Genomic DNA, 24,126 nt, shown 5'->3' with positions numbered 1-24,126 from the left:
CTTGGTTCCATTCATTTCCTTGCCATCTATTTTCTTCTCAGTATTTTGTCCTAAATTTATTCAAATGATTTTCCCAAATATGCAAAAAAGCAAAGTGTTAATGGAAGCCCCTCTTACCAATTACCCCTTCAGGTTCAGTTTGCAGGTGCACAGTGAAGAAGGTGGAAATTAGTCCCAGGTTACACTGAACAGAGGAGTTAATGGGAAGTGATAACATGGCTGCAAGAGGAAAGACAGTTTGAACACTGTTGGTTTGAAAAGAGAGGAGGTAATTATGATAGCCAGGGATTAGTTGATCAGTGATTGTTTTTGTCCTCCTACCACCTTCTTTAAGATCTTTTTGATGTAGACTATTTTCAAAGTCTTTATTGAATTTGTTACAACACTGCTTTTTTTTATGTTTTGGTTTTTCGGCCCCGAGTCATCTGGGATCTTAGCCCCCCGACCAGGGATCGAACCCACACCTCCTGCTTTGGAAGGCAAAACCTTAACCACTGGACTGCCAGGGAAATCCCTGTTTTTTGCCCTTTTAATAAGACATATTTGAGGATAGTTAAAAGGCAAAAGGAAGGATCCAGTCTGGAGAAAAGGTCTGAATATTATAAAGTCAAAAATTCTTGAGAAGACTGAAGAAGATTAAGTCTAAAGCAAACTTTAAAAGTTCAGAATCCAATGAGAATCATTGGTTGCTTTAATGGATATTTGACAAAATTTTTCTGTGGAGTGTAAATATTTTAGACTTTGAGGAACAGATACTGCTAAAACTACTCAAATTTGCCATTTTAGGATGGCAACAATAGGTAAAAGAATGGACATTGCTGTGCTCCAATAAGATTATTTTTCAAAATAGGCAGCAGGCCATGGGCTCCAGTTTGCCAACCGTTGTTTTAATGGAATAAAAACAAGGAGCAGAGGATATTGAAGCTGAGGGACTACTCTTGTGTAAGTAGTTTTTGTGAATTGAAGATGGGAGGGTGTTGACCTGAAACAAAAAGACTACTAGATATTTCTCATCCAAAGATGGGTTTATTCAGGATCTGGAGAAAATTGCAATTCTGTGTCTCCAACTATGATGAGTCATGTGCAAGTCCCTGCACAGCAAGGGAAAGAGAACACTGTTACAGAGGGAAAGGATGATGGGAAGTCTATAGTAAAAAAGGGTCCTTGGCTTTTCATTGGCTGAGTCCTTACCAGGAAAGAAGAGGAGTCTTTCTTCTTTCACAGGGCATGAGAGTTCCCCCTTCTCGTCTCCCAAGTCTATTTACTTGAGGGCTTTATTTATTTATTTTTACAAGGAGTTGGCTTTTTCTGATGTTGTTATAATATCTGTAATTTAGGTGACAAAATAATCTGTTGATCTTTTGTGTTTGGGAGGGGTGATTACAGGAGATTAGGACATTCTTAAAAAGTACTTTCAAAGCATGAGTTGATCTGGGAAAATGAATAGAATCCATTGGAGTGTTAGGAGCTATCTGAGATTTGTCATCAGAACCTTGCCTGCTCGGTTGAAACTTCCTCCAATAACTCTCACCTGGAGAAAATAGAAAGTTGAGTTCAGCCACAGTCAGGGCACTGACAGTCAAGTGAAAAACAAATGAAAAAACAACCAAACAAACAAAAAATACTTTTACCTCCCCACCACCTTTAAGGTAAGAAAGGGTATGGGTGGGGGAGGTAAAATTATTTTCAATACTGTTAATGAGCTTGCAATTTGTGAATCTGAACTAGCTAGAAAGAGAGGAAAACACTGCCTGATTAGGAAGTGTAGAATGTCCATAGACTTAATGTACTCATAAAGTAGAAAAGCAGAACTAGTGGTGAAAACTGGTAGAAAGTAAGAAGTCTGTGGCTTACAGACAAATTCTTGGGGCCCCACAAGCTATCTACAAATGTTTTAATTCATTTTTATTTGAAGAATAATTTTAAAATTACCTTGAGTGTATTTTATATGATTTAAGTAAACATCTTTTGACCAAATAGTGTCAAGCTATCTTTGTATCCTTTGATACATGTTTAAAATTATGTTGGCACCTTCAAATAGCAGTGCTATGGCAAAAAAAAAAAATCAGTCAGATTAATTCATGAATGAAGATTTTGTGATGAATGAAATACTAGTGGTAAAAGGTCAGGTTGCACTAATAAAAGTTTCACAAAAGATTCACTAGAGAAAAGAAGTGGAAATTGAGAACTCATACATTAAACAAGGCTTAATTAACTCAAAATAATCTGAAACTAAAGAATGATTTATTTTTAATTAACACAAGCTATTATATTAAATTTTAATTTAAAATTCATTATTTTTATAGTTTAGCTTATATTAATATGATTATGCATATTAGTACGACAATGTTGTGATATATGGGTAAAATTATATGGATAAAATTGTTACTATCATTTTGCTTACCCTTATCTCAGTGATGTCATTAAAATAATTTAACAAAAAAAGGGTCAAGTTTGAACAATGATGTTATAAGTGATATAAACATTTTAGATAATTTAAATATATTAAATATTAGTTTAGAATGATAATTATGATGGGTCATATGGCAAAGATGCATATGTTTATGTGAATTGGAAAATAAACCCTAAAATAATTCAAGCCAGCTTTGGTGTGTTCCACCATTCTGGCTCTGTTCAAATCCCTTTGGAATGCAAAAAGCCCTCATGAAAGCTATGATTAACTAGTTACATTTTCATAACTGAGGTCTAATTATAAGTTTAGACATATCCTTGCCTAACAAAGAAAAAGCCATAGCTGCTGACAGCTGCACAAGCTATAAACACTGGGAACAAAGTAAGGGAATTTGAAACAGCTGTGACTTTGTCAGGGTAAACTCCTGCCATTTCTCTTCTGTGAGGTGAGAGAAGATGTATCATTAAGCACACAATGAAACACACCTTTCTGGGAGAATCACTTATCCTCATAGGTTGTAAAATTATAACTGCCAATTTTTTAAACAAAGCTTACAACTATCAGAGTTTTAAATAGAAAGCAATGTATTGCAATCACAAAACATTCACAAACCTTTTCTCAGAAAAAAATGTCTTCATACTGTTTTTGATTTCCTTATGATAGGAAGAGATTTTTTCAGTTTGCAAAGACAGTATGGTGAGGAGCAGAATTTAGAGGTGTCCCTGGCAGTTTGAGAAGGTAAAAATATTTTATAACATTAAACATTAGCCATTAAATTTCTATTTTTTTATTGAAATATATGTGATGAAGTTTAATAGAATTATATATTTTTCTTTGTATATTTTAATCTACATATCTAAATATACATAGATAAAATCATATATTATAGTTAAATATAGTCAAATAGTCATATGTGTGGGGGGGGCATGTGTGCATGTGTTTCTCATTTTATTATATACAGTACTTGACAATTTGGTAATATTTGATTATGAAATATAATTATATATATATATAGAGAGAGAGAGAGAGAAGAGAGAGAGAGAGAGAGAGAGAGAGAGGGAATTTTACTATTTGGTTTTCATATTAAACTTTTATCACTAAAAATTAACTTTTATATAAGAAGATCAGAAGTCCTAACATTGAAATAGTTTCACTTTAATAAGTGCTTTTTGCTAATCTCACAACATAAAATAAACCAGCAATTTGTAGAGGTTTTCCACTATGTGACCTCATTCAACAAATGTATGTGGACAGTTAAAATGCAGCAGGCACTACCTTAGGCCTGTGGTTCAAGGTGTTACCGACCAGGGTGCTTGTATTTTTAATCAATAGAAACTGCTAAGAGGTCAGAAGAGAAATTCAGGGAAGGCTTTTTGGCACTCATGATGCAGCATGAGGAAGCAAAAATAAGTAACAGGTGCCCTTGCTTGCTCTCCAAGTAGGGCAGGCTGGTTCCTTAAATGGGGTGAGGGTAGAGATGGGCTGGTGGGTTGGGCAGGCTTAGGTGGTCTGCCTGCCCCCTTGGTGGTGCTGTGTGCAGGGATCATGCACAGTACTCTGCTTTTGCTCCTGGTATCTCAGAAATGGCAGTGGGTTTGTGACCTTTCTGTATTTTATTTATTGTTGATAATTGCCTTCAACTGAGCATGCATGTGGTTATTTTTAGTCCCTTATAGTTTCTCTGTGTTCTGTTGCTGGAAGAAATATTTGTCAAGGTGAAAGTGCAAGCCCTCCAGTAAAAGGTCCTAAGTCCCAGCCTACCTTAAAGCTGGTGAATAAAATAGACACAGCCTCATGCAGCTTTCGGTCTAGAGTGGAAGTTGGCCAATGAAAAATGTCAACAATGTATCATCTATTTTACTAATCCAAAAATGCAGGTTTTTTTTGTTTATTGTGGGTTTTTTTTTTTTTTTTTGCATTTTAACATCCCTGAACTGATAATGTAAGAGAGAAGAGCAAAGCTGACTCTCTAATGGATCTATTCCTTTAGCTCAAAACTTAGTGCTCTGTTGCTTGTGCTTAGTCATGCTGGCTCTGCTCCTCTGTAAAAGAATGTTCCCTATAGCCTGAAATACACATAATAGATATTTTGCAATGCTCTGCTTCCCAGGCTTGACCTTTAAAGCTAGAAGAGTTTTTGATTCATATAGAGATAAAAAGCTGCAGAATAGAAAATAACATTTGTCTTGTTGGAGCTTTACAGGAACATCATGACCAGACCTACATGGACAGCTGTAAGAACAAAAGATTATCAAAACCCCTCCAGGGTCTGGCCAGCAGCAAGAAGTCTGCAACAATCAGCCACACCTCCTCCCTTTTTAGTATAAAAGAAGCCTGAATTCTAACTCAGTTAAGATGGTTCTTTGGGACGCTAGTCCGCCATCTTCTCAATCTGTTGGCTTTCCAATATTCTTTACCCTAACACCTCGCCTCTCAATTTATTGGCTTGTTCTGTGGCCAGCATTAGGAGCTTGGACTCAGTAACAATGACATTGTCTGATTAATTGTGTCTTTCTGTTGCTATGGTGCAGATAGTAGTCTTTGAGTAGTCTAAGTAGAATCAATTGTTATTGTCGGCCTGTGGGCACATTTAGTCCACTAAATGTTCACATGTCTTTGTATCAGTAGAGTCAGGTGTTTTGTTCAACAAAATGTCTCAACCCTTATGAGAAAGGAATTCATAGTCATAACAGTGCCTTGCTAATTAATAAATTAATTAATTAGTTAAAAGAAGGGGGATTTCCCTTCAACTTAAAAATGATGAGAAAAGATATCTGCAGGGCTCAGGGGAAGAGAGAAGGATTGGATCAGCCAATAGTTCATAGAAAGTGAAAGTAATGGGGCAGCTTGATTTGTTTTTGACCCAGGTATGTACAATTGCAGAATAAGTACATGTATAAGCCTGTCTAGTTGTCACTGCTAGTGGTGGATCTGGAAAGCTTCCCCCATTGACATTTCACTGAACAAGATATTTTAAGACTATTTGAAGAAGGAACAGGAGTCCTGGTTATTGATAACGTCTGCTGAAATTAAGAAAGTGCCAACACCGAAACTTGCAAAATGTGTGCCAGTGGTTTAGTTTACAACCTAGAAAACAATGGTAAAATAATCTTTGCTTACTTTAGAAGTGTTGTTTTCTTTCTCCACATTTGTCAATTTTCTTAATCGCATATAGTACAATACTGCCTGGAAAACATGAACAGCAGTAACTGTGAATCAAAATACAAATTAGAAAAGTTAAACTTTTTGAATTCAAGGAATTTAAGGAAGGTTTAAGGATACCTTCATTAATTTATTTTGATTATAATTACATTTTTAATATGTAAAAAGGTGATAAATGTTGAATAAGATTCAAAGTGTTATTTTAGGTAGCTTAAAATGAAAATTCTGACTGATAGAAAATCAATATATCATAGTTTAGCAAAGTTGCTGCTTTCCTAGCAGTATATGAAATGATTTTGTCTTCCATTCAGATACAAATTTAGTGAAATAAATGATAATTAAAACAACTGCTTAAAGGAAACAAGATAAGGGCTAAGACTGTAAATTGGGAAATGCTTTTCAGTGGATCATCAGCAGGGACAAGCTTAATAATTATGTTGAGATTGTATCCAGAAAATCCCAACTATATTAGAATTGTATCCAGAAAACTTGGCATGTGCATGGTCATATTAGGCAGAGTAGGGGAAGACTGCACAAGGTGAAGGACAAAGTGAAATAGAGACAAAAGTTTGGCATGTGGGAGTAGTGTAAGGCTGTTTGCTTGGACTGTAATAGGCTTGAAGAGAGTGCTATTGAGATGAGGTGCAAATGGTAAATGGAACAAGGTAGAGTCCACATTTTATTCTAAATGCAATAGGAAAGCATTTGGGTTGAGAATAACATCTGATTTTTAATGTAGAAGTATTATTCCCATTACTTTATGGAGAATGGATCGAAAGCATGAAGACAGGCATCAGGGGATGAGTTAGGAGTGTACTGCAATAACCCTTCTGACAGAACAACCAGAGCAGTGACAAAGGAGAGCAGGAAAAGTGGACATATTATAGATTTTAAAAAATGTTTTTTAAATACATAGGAAGTATTAATTTCGGATATAATAAACGAGGGAGAGAAAAGAGTGCAAAATGGCTCCAACTTTTCTTGCCTGAATAGTTGTTTACATTCTGGCAAAAACACATGGTAATTCAAGGAGGAATGGATTTGGGGAAGAGAATTCAAGATTTCTGCCTACATATATCTCTACATGGAGATATCAAGTAGGGATTTAGATAAATGGGACTGAGGCTCAAAGGAGAAGCCTACATGGAAGAGATAAACTTAGAAAACATCAGCATAGCATGTTCACTGAAGCAATATGATGCTTATTTCACCTAAGGAGAAAGAATAAATATATAACAAAGATCTGAAGCATACCAATAAGATATGGAAATGAAGAAAAGGGTCTGGCAAAGAAAAGAACCATACATGTAAGTGGAAAAATGAAGCCCATGGTGTCTGGGAATCCAAGAAAGAGTATGGCAAGAAGAAAGAGTGGTTGAATACATGACTTGTTGTGGTAACATTTCAAAAGGTGAGAGGAGAGGAATTGCCAAATGATTTGGCAATAAGACACTGAGAAAAATATATGGAGGCAGCTGAATCCAGCCTGTGGGGGACAGATAAGTAAAAGGCAGATTCAGAGGATGTGGGAGGAATACTCTCAAGAGGTAGGCCAATGAAGGGAACTAGATAAATGAGGTATAAGATGGAAATCAATTTATTGTCAAGAGGGAGAATCATATTTATTATTGTTTTTATTTTAATGATAATATCCTAGGAAGACTGTATATTCTTGGATAAGAGGTAAGCAAGATCATTAGGAAGAACTTGATTGAATATATGGTAGCAAGAAGCCAAGTCCTTGAGAAAGAAAGAACACTCAGTATAAAAGCAGGAATTGCTTTCAGATTGTGGAGACCGTTGTAGTGTGAGAGTGAGAACAACCCTCACAGGCCTTCAACTGTGGGGAACATAACCAAACAACTGGGTGATAGGGGCAAAATTAGATAAAAAGGGAAGATTAGTGAGAACATAAATGTAAAATTTCAAAGAAAATATTCACTGTCATTATAATGAATGAATTCCAGGAACCTGAGGTTGCTAACAGCTGAACATACAAATAGCTTTTTTTTTTTGAGAAATTAATCTCTGAGAGAAATTAATATTATCAATGAAAACTAAAAGATTTTGAGGACCCCCAAACATTGGAAGAATGGATAGTGAATGGTGGTGGTGGTAGTAGGAGGGTGGTATTGGTGAAAATTAGTCAATATAAGTAACAATATTATGACTTAAGCTAAATATGCCCATTTCCTGGCTATTCAGGGGCTCTGAAGAAGAAGGTGTTGCATCTATTACCAATCTACCTACCAGTGTGCCATCTCACCCCTCAGTGAGTCGGAAGCCAGAATTATCCATCGATCATGTCCTCACAAATTCAAGGAGATAATCTCTCCCATAAATTATCACAGTGATATTAGTAAAGAAAATGAATGTAGGGCATATAGAAGCCAATTAATGTCCCAAACAATTAATATCTAATGTTACAATAAACCTGGAAATGGAATATTACTCAGCCATAAAAAAGAATGAAATAATGTCATTTGCAGCAACATGGATGGATCTAAAGATTATCATACTGAGTGAAGTCAGACAGAGAAAGACAAATATCACATGATATCACTTATATGTGGAATCTAAAAAATTGGTACAAGTAAACCAACCTACTTACAAAACAGAAATAGAGTCACAGATGTAGAAAACAAACTTGTAGTTAGAAGCAGGTAAGGGGAGCTAGGGCTAAATTGGGAGATTAGGATTGACATATACACACTACTATATATAAAATAGTTAACTAATAAGAACTTACTGTATAGCACAGGGAATTCTGCTCAATACACTGTAATGACCTATATGGGAATAAAAGCTAAAAAAGAGTGGATATATGAATTTGTATAACTGATTCACATTGCTGTACACCTGAAACTAACATAATATTGTAAACCAATCATAGTCCAATAAAATTTAACTTAAAAAACTAAACCTGGAAAAACCAATACTTGTTGGAAGGAGAGAGGTAGAAGAGTTGGTGAGTATTTTAGAATGCTTTCCAAGCAATTCTGTTACAGCCTCACCTCTCATCCTGGACAGCTTACCTCAATTTGTGTAGTTTAGCTCATGGAAGGCAACAACACTTTCTTACAAAGTGTCCCTGATTGTTACAGTCAAAATGAACAATATTCAAATGCTGCACTCCAATGCACCAATGGTGTATTTGACTCAGTTGTATCGTCTATCTTCATTAAGTCTTTAACTTTTATATTTCTTGTATAAGCAAGAATATACGCAAGAATGTATCCTTGTATAAGCAAGGATACTGATCTACTACTACAAAGCTAAACTTTTTGTCAAATGATATAAGTAACACTTCCTTACAAGACACAGAACTGGGGCTTCCCTGGTGGCGCAGTGGTTGAGAGTCCGCCTGCCGATGCAGGGGACACGTGTTCGTGCCCCGGTCCAGGAAGATCCTACATGTCGCGGAGCAGCTGGGCCCGTGAGCCATGGCTGCTGAGCTTGCGCGTCTGGAGCCTGTGCTCCGTAACGGGAGAGGCCACAACAGTGAGAGGTCCGCGTACCACAAAAAAAAAAAAAAAAAAAAAGACACAGAACTGTTCCTTTAGCTATATTAATAAGCCACTTGTCACAAATTGATTGTGTCAGTACAGAATGGATCTGATTCAGTGGTTAAGACTAAAATAACCCAAAACTTTCAAAGTCAATTCAATTATTTTCTTAGCTATATTAATAAGCCACTTGTCACAAATTGATTGCATCAGTACAGAATGGATCTGATTCAGTGGTTAAGACTAAAATAACCCAAACATTTCAAAGTCAATTCAATTGTTTTCACAATCTTAAATCCACTAAATTGGATTGCAGTAACTTATTTAGGTTAGGAATGATCTATTTCAAAGCACTTACTATTATTTTTATTTGAGATGGAAATTAATCATTTGTGGGAGCTCATCCTGAAAACAGTCTTTTTGAAAGGAAGCTGATATTGTCCAAAATTACTTATTGACTTTTCTCTGATTTAGAAAGTTGAATAGTGATAGGTGAACACAATAGGTTTTTAGAAATGTTAATTATTTTATTGTGGTTAACAGGAAAACATTCAGATAATTTGGTTATACAGAAAGGGTCTCAAGGTGTCTATTGTCTGGAAATAAGACAGTAATGAAGAAATAAATCTGTCCCGCTGTTTTCAATCTGATGCTCTCAGTATTGTAATAAAATCAAACAGTAATGATTGTTATGTATACAAATAAAACCCCTTAGATTGTAATCATGGAAATGAATATTGACTTGTCAAGCTATCGCCCATGTTACCATATGTGACAGTGGGAGATTGCAGAGTTTACAATGTACCATGACTAAGTGAAACTCAACTTAATTGGAAATATATAAATTATATATATATTATATAAATAAAATAAATTATATAAAATATAATTTATTATATTTTATGAATATTTTGAACTGATAATGATGAAGCTTTTTGACCTAACCAGAATTAAATTACAACAGCTGTGATATCTCCATCCCAACCCATGTCAAATGAACACAGCACTTCGAACATCTGTTCTGCAATAAAAGAGGGCTAACTGCTGCAATCTCAATGACATTCCAGTAGAATTGCCAGATTCCAACAGAGAGCAAAGAAAGAAGAAGCAAGTCGGAAGAATTTAGTATTCACCAAAGTAAAATACAATTTTTTTTCAGAAAGAAAAATATTGAAGAATTTTTCAGTGAACTAGTTTATAAGTTTAAGATGTTTAAACATAGATGGAGTATTTATTCCTTAAATACATAAGTATATAAATGTATATAAGTATATAAATATAATGTATATAAGTATACATTATATTGCATATAAGTATATGTATATAAGTATACATATATAATATATATAATATAATATATATAATATAATTATATATTAAATAATTATTAAATTATTATTATATATTATATAATATATAATTATTATATATTATATAGAATTATATAATTATATATAATATTATATATATAATATGTATATATATATGTATAAGTGTACATAATGTATATAAGTATACAAATGTATAAGTATACAAATATAATGTATATAAGTACTTATAATGTATATAAGTATATAAATATAAATTTATAAGTATATAAATGAATGAATAAATAAATAAACAAACACCGTTTCTAGAATTCCTCAAAGTAGAATTAGAGGGCCTGGGTACAAACCCCTTTGGAAATCTTATGAAAGCTATAAACCTTTTCCAAAGGGAATATAATACATATTCAGAAAATGATTTCAAGGCATCCATTTATTCTCACATTCCCTCCTCAAGTATCTAAGGTTAGAACATCTGTTCGATAGTTTGGGTTTTATTTGTTTTTTTGTGTGTTCATGTTAAGAAACAAGACAAAGAAAAAAAATGATAATTGAAAAATAGCCATATTAATATCTGTAATTATCATTAATACATTGCACATTAAAAACCTCTAATTGAAATTGCAAGTCAAAAGTAGAGAAAACTGATTAACCAAAAACCTTGAGACAAGTGGAAATTGTTCATGTGCAACATAAAAGCCGTATGTTCATTAAAGCCATTATGAACCATATATATGGCATAAGTTACATAATGTACAGTTTCATGATATTAAAACTATCTCTTTAAAAATTTCTATTTAAAGTTATTGAGAGCTTCCCTGGTGGTTCAGTGGTCAAGGATCTGCCTGTCAATGCAGGGGAACATGAGTTCAAGTGCTGGTCCGGGAAGATCCCCCATGCCGTGGAGCAGCAAAGCCCGTGCGCCAAAATTACTGAGCCCGCGTGCCTAGAGCCCATGCTCCGCAACAAGAGAAGCCACCACAGTGAGAAACCTATGCACGGCAATGAAGAGTAACCCCCCACTTTCTGCAACTAGAGAAAGCCCACACACAGCAATAAAGACCAAATGCAGCCAAAAATAAATAAATTAAATAAATTTAAAAATTATAAAGTCTTGAAATTTTGGTGCTTTAAATTCAAGGATAAATCAAAATGTTGTCAGACATGCTAGAACATAACACTGGATGTTGAAAAAAAGAAGTCTGAAGTAAATATCAAAAAGAGAGAGCATAAGATGTCCATATAAATCATGAGTGAAAGGAAGAAAGTAAGAAGCATTTAAGAAAGTTTTTAGTAATCAGTAGGGACTGCCTTTTTTTAAGGAAATAATCAACAATAACATAAAGAATTAATATCAGAAAAAATGGGATTTTGTTTTAAAAATATTAAATCAATTTATTGAGATATAATTGATACACAAAAGCTGTAGATAGTTAATGCATTGGGTTGGCCAAAAAGTTCATTCGGGTTTTTCTGTAACATTTTATGAAAAACCCATATGAAATTTTTGGCCAACCCAACATATGACTCAATGAGTTTGAAGATAAATAGGCATTGTTTTTATGATAAAGCTATTTTGAAGATTTAATGAGGAAGAAGATTCAATTTTCCCCCTTGGCATCTGTAGGGTGCCTCCATGATACTGGCCTAATTCTGCTTTGCATTCAGGGTGTTCATGACCAATAATACCCTGGTCAACAACATTACCACTTTGAGATGTCTCTCCCTGGCTGCCTCCTCAGTGCCTTCTCAGCCACTTGTTCCTTAATTTGAAAAGATATTGAGTCTTCACCTCAATCTTGTTAATTTCCCTCTTCCATTTGAAAAACATAATTCTCGGACCTATTTTCATCACTTTTGAAATTCAAACAAAATTATACATCTCACCTAAATACAAACATATAAACATTAGGACAAATTCTGCTTTATTTTCAAACTCTTACAACAAATTCCATCTTTGATACACAGCCTTTCATAAAATTACTTTTTCCCATCACTACTAGGGACTCACTTGCCTTGAGGAAATATGAAAAGTCTTCTGCCCAGCATAAAAGAAACTCTGTGATCAAGCTTAGGCTAGCCATTCAGGATTAATTGTTTGCATGGCATCACATTACAATGCATGACTCCTTGATTCTGACTTCCTATTATTACTCTGTATATAGCATACCATTTATCTGTCCCGTGCTTTCTTCTAAAGTTCCTTTGTTTATCTTCCACCCACAATTGTCATATCATGAATCACATTCTGCTAAAATAATTCTCCTCAGCCTTCTTTCCCCAGAGCCTAAGTAAGGTCATTCACATCTTTTATCCCATGTATACATGCCTAAATTTTATCACTTACCACTTTCTTTTGTAATTACATTCAACAATTACTTCCATCTCTGCCAGTTGACTATAGTCTACTCTTGAGCAGAAACTGTGGTATTCCATTTTGTGACCTTAGCACGCAGCATAAAACCATGCACACCATGGACAAAACATTTGCTTATTACATGAAAGAATTCAATTGAGAAGACTCTTGGTGTGGTGGTAAAAGCATACATGCTTTGGTATTAGACCGTTCTGGATTAAAGTTTTAACTCTATCAGTTATCAGTTCTGTGACATTAGGTAAGAAAAATTATCTTCTGATTCACAAATATTACTCATCTGGAAAACTAGATTAACAGTGAATGGAACTTTGTAGTTTATTGAAAATCAGGATAATGTATTTTAATGTAACAAATAAGGATTAAAGCATGGAGAAAATAAGAAAACATTATTTTCCCTCTATTCCCATTGCTAGTGTTAAATCTGTTTACCGATTTTTTTTTTTTAAAAAGGACTTTAAAGGAAGATCTGACTTCTCAAAAATGAATGGACAGAAATAGGTAACCAGAATCTCTCTCCAGTGACCTCAATTTATGGTTATTCAATCCCTGCTTTGGAATCTCTTAAGAGGACAGTTATAATTCTTCATTTAATAAAACTGCATATACTTATAAAATTAAAAGATTTTTAAGTTTCCAACCTTAAGAGATTTACTTTAAAATGCATTTAAATGTATAGCTATTGAAAAAAAAAAGTCTTTGAGCCCTTTTTTTTTATATACCATTTCAAGAGACTCTAAGAATTCAGTAATAATGTACAAAAATAATAGTACACAACATAAAAAGCATTAATTTTATTTTAATAAGTTAACATTTAAATTGAGTTTGGTAAACATTGATCAACAATGTAAAATCTTTGTCACACTAACACTTTTGCAACATCTTTAATATATGAGGCAATACAGAACTTTGGCCTCGCATATGATGTGGCTGTTTATAAATAATTTTCCTCACTGTTGGATGCCAATAGACTCAGGGCCACTCAGCCAAAAAATTACAAAATTACTACCTTTTGTGATCATTTTTGTCATTTAGGTTCTCAGAGAACCGCAGCAAGTACAAATGCTATTTTGACAAAAATGTATGTTTGGCAGAAGCCACCATCTTAGATTTGAAACTTAAAGTTTCTTCATTGATTCTTTAATTTTCTTTCCTTTTTAAAAAAATTTCAAAAGTAGATGGTAATTGCTATGGATGATTGAAAATGTTCTATAAATCTTCCTGGAAAAAATATTCTGGAGATTTTTTGGGAGAGTGGTTTCATTTTTCTGTAATTTTTACAGAAAGAAATTTGGTCATAAAAACCTACCTCTATGTTAAATAGTTACCATACGAGTCAGTAATTCCATTCCTAGATATCTACTCAAGAGGAATAAAAACACATGTCAACACAAAACCTGTACATGAATGTTCTCAGCAACACTATTCATAATTGTCAAGAAATAACCCAAATATCCATCAACTGATGAATGTATAAATAAAATGTGATTATATATATGCAATAGAATATTATCTGCAAATAAAAGGCGTGGAATACTGCTACATGCTACAAAGTTATGCCATGTGAAATGGGCCAGTCACAGGATACTACATACTGTATGATTCTATTTATTTAACATTTCCAGATTTTATTCATATAAAATAAATAAATCTATAGAGACAGGATGTAAAGCCATGGTTGACAGGGATTGAGGATTAGTGAGGGGAGAGGGAGTGACTGATAACAGATGTGAGATTGCTTTTTGGGGTGATGTAAATGTCCTAAATGAGCTTGTGTTAATGGTTGCCCAACTCTATAAATATAATAAAAAACACTGAAGTGTATACTCAAAACAGGTAAATTTTGTGTTATGTAAATTATTTCAATAAAACAGCTTAAATACATATTTTCTCAAAGATTAAAGTGGTTTAATATATTAAATAGTAAAATTGTTTTATATTTTAACAAAAAATACCATGAAAAAGTAATATTAGCTTCAAAAGATAACAGTAAGTCACCTGCTTAGATATATTTATTCTAAAATATTCAAGGTTTAATATTTTTCATGGGCCTATCTTTATGAATATTAAAACATAACCACTACAAATGAACACTAATGACTAGTTTGCAAGATATAGAAATGTAAAAACTTCAAATTTTACTTAAATCTTCCTCTTAACATACTTAAATTTGCTTTTGTATTTTAATATATAACAAAGTAGTTTCTAAGTAGGCTTTTGCTTCATTGGAGTAACTGTTAAAATAAACTAACAAAATTCAAGGAAAGATAATTATATATTAAAGAAATTTTTGTGTCTATATCTAACCACATCTCTTTGAAGATTTTTATATACTGTCATTCTTTTACTCTTTTCTTCTATGGCAAGCTGGCTTTGTTCCTATCACATCACTGAAGTTTATGTCTACATAATCACATACAGCTTACTAGGTCCATCAAAGACTAAAACTTTTCAGTTTTAGCTGTAGACATCTTAGCCTCATCTCTGGCAGAGACTGTAAGATCCTTTTATTTCCTATGAGGTCATCGTTTGTGGCTACAGATAGTTCTAATTGTCAGTTACCTAAAATTTCAAGGACATCAGTTCCGCTTGTCAGCTGCATTCAGTTTGGATGCTGCGTGCACAGCATCCTTCTGGTCTTGTAGTTTTCTAACCCCAGGTAAGACTTTTCCCTCCAACATGATGATACCAACACAGTGAAGCAATGTCTCTCTTTTCCGCATTTACCCATTTACCCGCATTAACCCATCAACCTGAGTTTTCCTTACTATTCTTTCCATACAGCCAAATTATTTGTCTCCATAGAAATTCCTTCCACTGCTGATTTCCTACCCAACCACTTTACTGTTCATAACTTCTTACCTACTGTTCACCTTTTTTGATTTAAAATGTATTTTATAGGTAATTGTTTTTACACCAGGATCACACATGGTATGGAGGCCTCCCAGGTTACCGTAACCAAAGAACTTCATAAGAAATGGTACTTCCAACAGAAGCTATGTGTAAAGCTTGATCCAATAAAATTTCCTTGAGCTTTCAAGAGAAGGAACTCTGTAGTGAAAGTTGGCTCTTGTTAAGATTACTTTTTGGCTCAGCTGTCTACAGGTTTTCACATAAAATTAATTATCAAATAAAAATTTTAAAAATGTTTAAACTACTTTTTCAACAAGTTATGTGAAACTGGAAGCACGATGCTTTGAAAATAGTGAAACACCAAAGTTGGAGAGTGCTTTCCTCTCTTTCTTTTCGGACTAAGCATATTATTTTACTTTAATGATGCTAATACATCACCAGGGAAAAAAGTACTGGTCACTTAGAGTTTATGTTATAGAGCAGTGAAAAGTTGGTGCATAGATACAATGTTTTAAGAGGACCCAGATTAGGAATAGTCGTAAGTAATAGAAGATCATGCAGTTAAGCAAAAATGACACCTTTAGAATTCATAAAATTGTTGAACAGTGAAATTTTAAGACCTCTAGACACTGAGTCAGAAACCTGCTCTTTGAAGTGTAATTGCTGCTCTGTTTTTAAGCCTAAAGGCTGGTATAAATAAGGATTCATAAATAACCCACAGAAACTCTGCCGTCACCCAAGAACCCTGCATTATATATAAAAATACTGTAATCCAGAACTGGAAGGCAATCAACTCTCCCACACCCAACACAAGTCACAGTGAGTTTGAATAGCATTCTTTTAGCTTCTTTCAAAACACAAAGCTCTCTTTGCTTTTTTTCCTTTTGTTTATGGCATCTCGGTGTAAAACAAAAGTCAAGTACTCTTATTTGACAAGATTTTATGATCTCTTGGTCACTGCTACTCACTTTCTTAGGTTTTGAAATAATACATACAATGTTGTATTTGTGTTTGAATGGTCATTTGGATGATACATCTGCTTTAATCACTTTTTATTGAAGAAACAACTTCAAAAATCACAGTTAAACAGCACAGCTGTTTTTGAGGTTGCAGATGAATTATAGCTTTTCTGGACCCTGCTGTTTAACCTCAGTTCTTATTCCTGAACCCAGGCCGAAAGAGCTGCCCACATATGGGATGTGCTGTTCTCATGGGTGAGTGAGGAACAAAATGAAACAGAGGCCAATCATACAAGTACATTGCATGCTTCTGCACAGTTGTGGGGAAAATTTTGTCTGCTTACACATCCCTGGGCAAAACAATATATGTTGAAGGCCCAGTCAGCAACACATTGTCAACCTCTAGGGAAGCATGGCAAGGGTGGGGAGAGAACAAAAACTGTGAACAATGAATACATTCTACCACAGTTGACCCCCTTGGTGAAAAACATTTGCTTTCCCTTAATGCAATTAAATCTATCACCTACAAGAGATTCCAAATGCCTCATCCAATTATTCCTTCAGACTTAAAATTTGGGGCCTTATGGTCTGCATCAGGTCAGAATGCAGTTTTGCTTGATCCGGATCTGTGAACTGAAATAAGATATCTCTTCTTCCCATCACACACACACACACACACACAGAGTATAGAATGGCGAAACAGTAATAAGACAAATATAGTAAATTATCACATCGGGAAAGGAGGAAAGAGTAAACACCTACAAGACATTGATCAATAACATTTCTGAAGATAAGACAAAATGTGTGAAGTCCCCCAAGTCTTGACATATGAAATATTCCTTGATTAGGTTCTTGTTCACCCAAGGAGGAGCTCTCTGAAACATTGTTCTCCATGGCTCTTGGTTCTATCTTTGGAAAGTTATTCTATCAGTTTCCTTGGATGCTTCTGAAGAGAAATGAAGACTATTCACTTTGGGGTGATTAAACAGTTTTCTAAGTATGTTTTCCTGTACTTAGTAGTTTGGAATCCCAAGAGTAATCTTGAATAGTCACAATATTTGTTACTCTATACTGGTAGGATGTTAGGCAACACAACACACTTAATTTTTAAAAACATTTTACTAATTAATTCCATTCAACTCCAAATGCCCATCAATAGAAGCATGCCTCTCTCTATCCGATTAGAACCACCTTGATTTCTCAGGCTTCCATAAAATAATATCCTTGCTCTCTTTCCTAGAGCCATTCACATTAATTGAATGAATTTCTAAATGCACTATTAGTCTAATCATATATTTTGACAAAGGATACGATGACTACATCCTTGATTTTTTTTTTCTTTTTCTGAGATTCCTTTCCTAGAATTGAGGAGTTGTTTCTTCAAATCCTTGTAGTCCTGATATTCTGGATTATTTCATTTTCTGTTTTTTAATGCTGACTGTAAACAAGCCTTTTTCTTTTTCTGAGCCAACCTAAGTTTTGCAATATTTATCCAATGCAGCTATTAATAAACAATTTATGCTACCAATATTCTCTCTTGGGTAAAACCTCATTTCCCAAAGCTACAGATTTATTTGACAAATTTCGTGCCTTCCAAGTTACTACAGGTGGTAGTCATAAGCAATATTTTTCTGAGACATAATATGGTTGCAAACTTCAATAGCATTTTCCTCACTAGTTGGTATCCAGAAGCAAAGCTTATGTACATATTTTAAAGGTTTGCTGTGGCAGTTTGCAACTTTTGTAGATATTTCTTCTTCAGTCAGTGCTTGCTGTGGAAGCAAACAACACTAATCTAGAACTTATACAAACCAACATGTTTTTATTGTTCATATTAAATGATGGCTGCAGATACGATGTTGCTCGGTTAGCCTGGCGACACTTGGCTTCACCTGCATTCTCATTCCAGAATGCAGGCTGAGGGAGAAATCCATATTTAGGACATGCTGTGGGTGCGGCAGAGGGCAGAATTTCAAGAGGCAAAGGCAGAAGGCACATGAGTGCATTGAGACGTTCTGCTTTGGCATCCATGTAATATATTTCCTCGGCCTGCCTTCCATCAGCCAGGGAAGTCTCATTGTTAAAGTCAGTTGGCAACACACTCTTACAGGGAAGCGTGGCAGGATGTAAGGGAAAATACTTGAGAATCATAATACAACATTCCTCAACGTCCCATACGGGCTGAATTGTGTCCCCCACTCCAAAAATTTTATATGTTGAAATCTGAAACCCCGGTACCTCAGAATGTAATATTTACAGACAGGTTTTTTAAAAAGGTAATTAAAACGAGGTCGTTAGCGTGGGCTCTCATCCAATATAACGAGTCTCCTAAGAAGAGGAAATCCAGACACAGACATGCATACAGGGAGAATGCCATGTTTTAGTTTGCTTAGGTTGCCATGACAAAATACCACAGACTAGATAGCTTAAACAACAGAAATTTATTTCTTCACAGTTCTGGAGGCTTGAATTCCCAGATCAAGGCACCAGTCTCTTTCAGTTTTGCAGCCTCTTTCTGATGGACAGTCAGTTGCCTTTTTGCAGTTCTCATAGGGCCTTTCCTCTGAGAGAGCTCCTGTGTCCTGTCCTCTTCCCACCAGTGCTATTGGATAAGAGCCCCAATTTATGACATCATTTTACCTTAAAATTATATCCTTAAAGACCCTATCTCCAAATATAGTTACATTGGAGCTTAGGGCCTCTACTATGAATGTGGCAGAGGGCGCAGAGTTTGGGTCATAACATGCCAGATTAAGACCCAAAGAGAAGAGCCAACGACAGAGGCCTGGAATGCATCCTTGCTGGCACCTTGATCTTGGACTTCTGGCCTTCAGAACTGAGAGAAAGTAAGTTTCTGTTGTTTAAGCCACCCATTCTGTGGTGCTTTGTTATGGCAGCTGTAGCAAACGGATACATCATCCAAAGCCTCCCACCCTCCACTGACTCTCCGTCACAGTTCTTCAGTTATTACTCCTTTGCCCACAGCCAGGATACTGTCAAAGCAGGACCCAGCTCAAAGTTGAAACAGTACATTTTAATATAGAGCCTCTAACAATAGGTTCATGTGCCTCCAGCCCTGTTTTTCCATTACTTTCACCACGTTGTACCTGCTTTATAATCTTGTAAGACTTCCAGACTCTTGATTATTTCCTAATGCATATAAAACATTGCTCATGTATTAACTTTCTTGCCTAATTAAGCAAATCACTTTAGGGCAACATCAACCTCGGTGAGAGGAAACATCCATTGTTTTCTCTCTCCCTTTCTCTTCTGTTGCATTTGTTCTAAATAGGACCAATGTGGTTTAATTCTTATTTAGGTAACAATATTTGTAAGGCTAGAATTCTACTTAAAATGATTTAAATGAAAGTGGCTGATTAAAAGAAACCTCATGGAATGTAAGAAGTGGAGTACTAACTTCTTCAGACAGAGTGTTAGATCTAGCCACCTAGAATTGTTAAATGGTCCCCATTAACCCATATTTCCCTCCTATTATTATTATTTCTCTCAGCCCTCTTAAAACAATAAAGCAAAGAGACCATTATACTGAGGTGGCTCTAATGCTGTGGTGGCTTACATAAGCAAGCCAAAATCAGTCTGTAAATGCCTCAAGGTTACCAAATTGAACCCTATGGACAACCAATCAAAAACAGGCAACCAACTAGGTTTTAAGCTACAGCCAATCAGTAACCTTCCTGCTTTGCCTCTGGCTTTTCTCTATAAGAGTGTTTTCCCAGCTCCTGTTGGTGGAGCATGTCTAACCACTTCTGGTTTGATGGTGCCTGTTTCCAATTGATTTTTGCTCAAATAAACTCTTAAAATTTTAGTATGCTTCTGCTTATCTTTTAAAAGCCCATATCAGCATATACACTTAGAATTTTAGGTTCATCAAGGCAGGGTTTTATCTGTTTCATTCACTGTTTTATCCCTTGTGCCTAGAACTCCATGAGGAGCAGGGTAAGTGCTAAGTATAAATGAAAACAAGGACTGAAGAATACAGGGCTAGCCAGAGACACGGCCCATGACAATGGTTAATATAACTAGAAATTTCCAGTTGAGAGAAAAAGTCAGCACTGATCATAGGCTGAGACTAGAGAGCCTAGAGTCTGTCATCCTTGCTGACAGACCCACTAGGTAATAGCTTTTTATTCAGTGTATAATTCCTTTTGCTGTTGCCTTGCATGTAACAGCTGAATGAGGAGGAGAAACACTGGGTTACAGAGAAAAGGACATTTACTCACCTCCTCCCGACCCCTGTGGTGCAAGGGACCAGCGTACATTGTTGGGAAAACGTAGTTTGAAACAAAATCTCCTCTCACCTCAGAGAACTTCCCTGCAAAAGTAGAGGAGAAAAAGAATAGTTTTATTATTCAATAAGGCTTAAACCAGAATATGATACATATCACGCGTGATCTTCTAACAGATTGCAAAGATCAAATAAAATCATACCCATTTATATAGGCAAGCAGATACAACACTTTAAATACATGTTATAGGGACTTGATAGTGACATTTGTCACACACAAATTATCTTAAATTCACATGGTGATTGGAGTGATCACCTGTTAGCTAATTGGCTTTATCCAAAGAAATAATAAACTTCTCATACTGTTATGATAGGAAATATGTTTGCAGCATGAAACGAGGCTCCTGCAGAAGTTAGTTTCTTCTCATCCCACAGGAGCTGGGGCTCCATCTTCCTTGATGATGACATTTCAGAGATGGTTGCCAAGTCATTGAGAAAGACATTCCTGGGTCATAAAGCTGATGAGAGCTTAGTTAGTTTTTAAAAGATTTACATACATTTAGATGAGACAGAGAAAAATCTTACAATTATGTTTCCTAAAGTAAATGCCCTAAGAAAAATGGGGGAGTAGGGGGTGGAATCTCTCCTTATTTTCAACAGGGTGAAATGAAACTCTTATTTTTCACTTGTACTTACTGTTAAGGATAAAGGAAAAATGGTTGAGTGGTTATGTGGGGGCAAGTGCCAAAGGTCATAATTTTGAACTGATGACTTGGGGCTGGTCACTTTAGGTTACTGTGTCTGTGACCTAAAGTTACTGTTTAACATTTTATTTTCTAAGAATAATTCAAGAAATTATGGAGCTTGTTGGTTTTTCATGTGGAAAAGGGAGAAGGAGTATTGCCACTGAAGAGAGTTGAAGGGGCAGTGCATGAAAAAAAAATTAGATGTTTTAAAAACTATACATCTTTATCAAATTCAATCCACCTACACATGTGCACATGTGTGAAGACACACACACACACTATTTTAGAACATATTCTCAAGACCTGATGAAGATAACTTGTCAGCCATGGGAAAGTAATTTCTATATTTTTAACTGCTTAATATTTCACCAGATGCAGCTGTCACTTTTCATGTTTTACATTATTGAAAGCAGGTTGACTGTGTAAAAGCATGAAGGCAAAAAATAATGTGCATCATTAGTAAACCACATGTTGGCTATTTCTCTCCAAAGTTGGGGAGAATGAATCTTCTCCCAGAAGCATAAGCTATCTTTGCTCTTGTCCACTCCCCTTGAAGATGCCACCCACAAAACAAGACTTGCCTTCCTACTTAAAGAGAAAAGGCAGAGATCATAAATATGACAATACTCTTCAGATCTTTGTATTGTGGACTTCCAATATACATATATTAATCCCTCATCCTATATTTATGTGTAATCTCAATAAGGTGAATAAACACACACATACAGACACACACACACACACACTGAGTTGTACTATGCAGATGTTCACTGCTAAGGTAGGTAACTACCCAGTCATGTTGTCTCTATGACACAAAACCACAGTTAATTGTTAAATACTTGGGAGGCACTTTTGAGCTGACAATTCATGGACATAGACAAGAAGAAACTGTCCTTTGGGATCCCAGTAATACTTTCCAAACCCAGATAAAAACTGGTGGCTGTGATTGGAAATCCGATGATTTTATATTTCATTACAGTAGAAGAACTTGGTGACAAAAAACTAAGCAATGCTTAAGGAAAATGAGGAAAAGGACCTCTGGCTTGGATTTATTATAAAATGCTCATTTATTAGAGGGCTTTGGGCTGAGAGAGGAGATATACACTCACTTGGCTGGAACATGGGTCGTGGTTGCCATTTTTATCACAACTCAGGTCCCACATTAATTCTCTAAAATTATATTTTATTCCTACTTACAGTTTCCTGATTGTTAGTTCTCAAACTCTTAGTTGTTTTACATTCCAACTGCATCTGTAACAATGAGAGCTCTACACTAAAACAGATGCCTCAAAAGAGAACAGCACTTTTGAACACAATCTACTTAAATTACTAGGGTATTAGTTCTTCTACCAAGGATGGTTTTATGTGCATGAGACAGTCCTGGAAATTGTAAGGTATGATAGCAATCACCTAACTCCATCTCCTCTACAATGCAATTCCTCTCTAACATCTGGCTGTTCCCAATACAGGAATAATCTCCAAGCCTCCCAGGCTCCTTTACATAGAGACTGCATTAGGTTACAGCATGGAGGTGATTTACTTTGGGAAGTTTCCCTGACTCCTTAAGGCTAATCTATAAGCCCTTCCTAAGTGCTATCTGCTATATTTCTTCAGTAAGACTGTTTTACAGTTGACTCTTTTATTTCAGCATTGCCTGCTAGACTAATTTCAGGTTCTGTAAATAACCTTTATTGATCATGTTCTTTACGGTAATGAGCTCCCAGCACAGTGTATCTCATATAGTAGATATGCAATAATTTTTTTGACTTGGTGATTGAATAGTCATATAATATTACCTGTGTCAACTCTAAAGATATTTTTGAAGATAACATGAAGATCCTAGGATAAAATTTCTGAATTTTGAACTAAGAATAATATCTTTACCCAATTGGCATGATTCATTATGGAATTAATGAAGTTTTCTAATTTAGCTTAGATTCTTAGAAGATTAGAGTTGAACATTTGATTCACGCATAAAATATGATTGCATCCACTTTACAAATGGGCTCTCTTATTTATTTTTCTTTTTAAAAATTTTCACAGAAATTCTCCTGTGACTCTATGTTATCTTGACATTAATAACTATCATACATCATCACAAAGCACCTGAAATTCATTCTGAAATAAACACAGAATGTCATTTAAAAATTTTTAGAAAAACTATAATGCTAGAAAAAATTCATTTTTTACAATAAACCCAAATCTCTTTCCTCTTAAAAATCAGAATCATTTATGAGGGATTTTGCATTATTCTAAGGCACTCTATCTTAGAAATTAAAATATATTACAATTTCTAGATTTCACTCTCCTGTATATATGCAGGATTACCTGATATTAAGTTATATGATTCTTTGATTGTGTGGAAGAAAATATTAAAATTAATACAGATTAAAGTTAAAACTGACCTTTATGGAAGAAATAAGCTAATTAAAGACTACTTTTGCTATTGAGAGGGAAAAAAAATCCTCTTTCTTAGCTCAAAGAAATTCTTTAGATATAAACCAGAACTCTAAAACCTTAGCTGGCTACAAAAATATATTAA

Source organism: Delphinapterus leucas, chromosome 3 (assembly GCF_059928025.1).
Source record: "Delphinapterus leucas isolate spDelLeu-1000000601 "Yukka" chromosome 3, BTC_Dleu_Yukka2, whole genome shotgun sequence".
Taxonomy (NCBI): domain Eukaryota; kingdom Metazoa; phylum Chordata; class Mammalia; order Artiodactyla; family Monodontidae; genus Delphinapterus; species Delphinapterus leucas.
The sequence above is the reverse complement of the archived record's forward strand: the minus strand, read 5'-3'. Positions refer to the sequence as shown.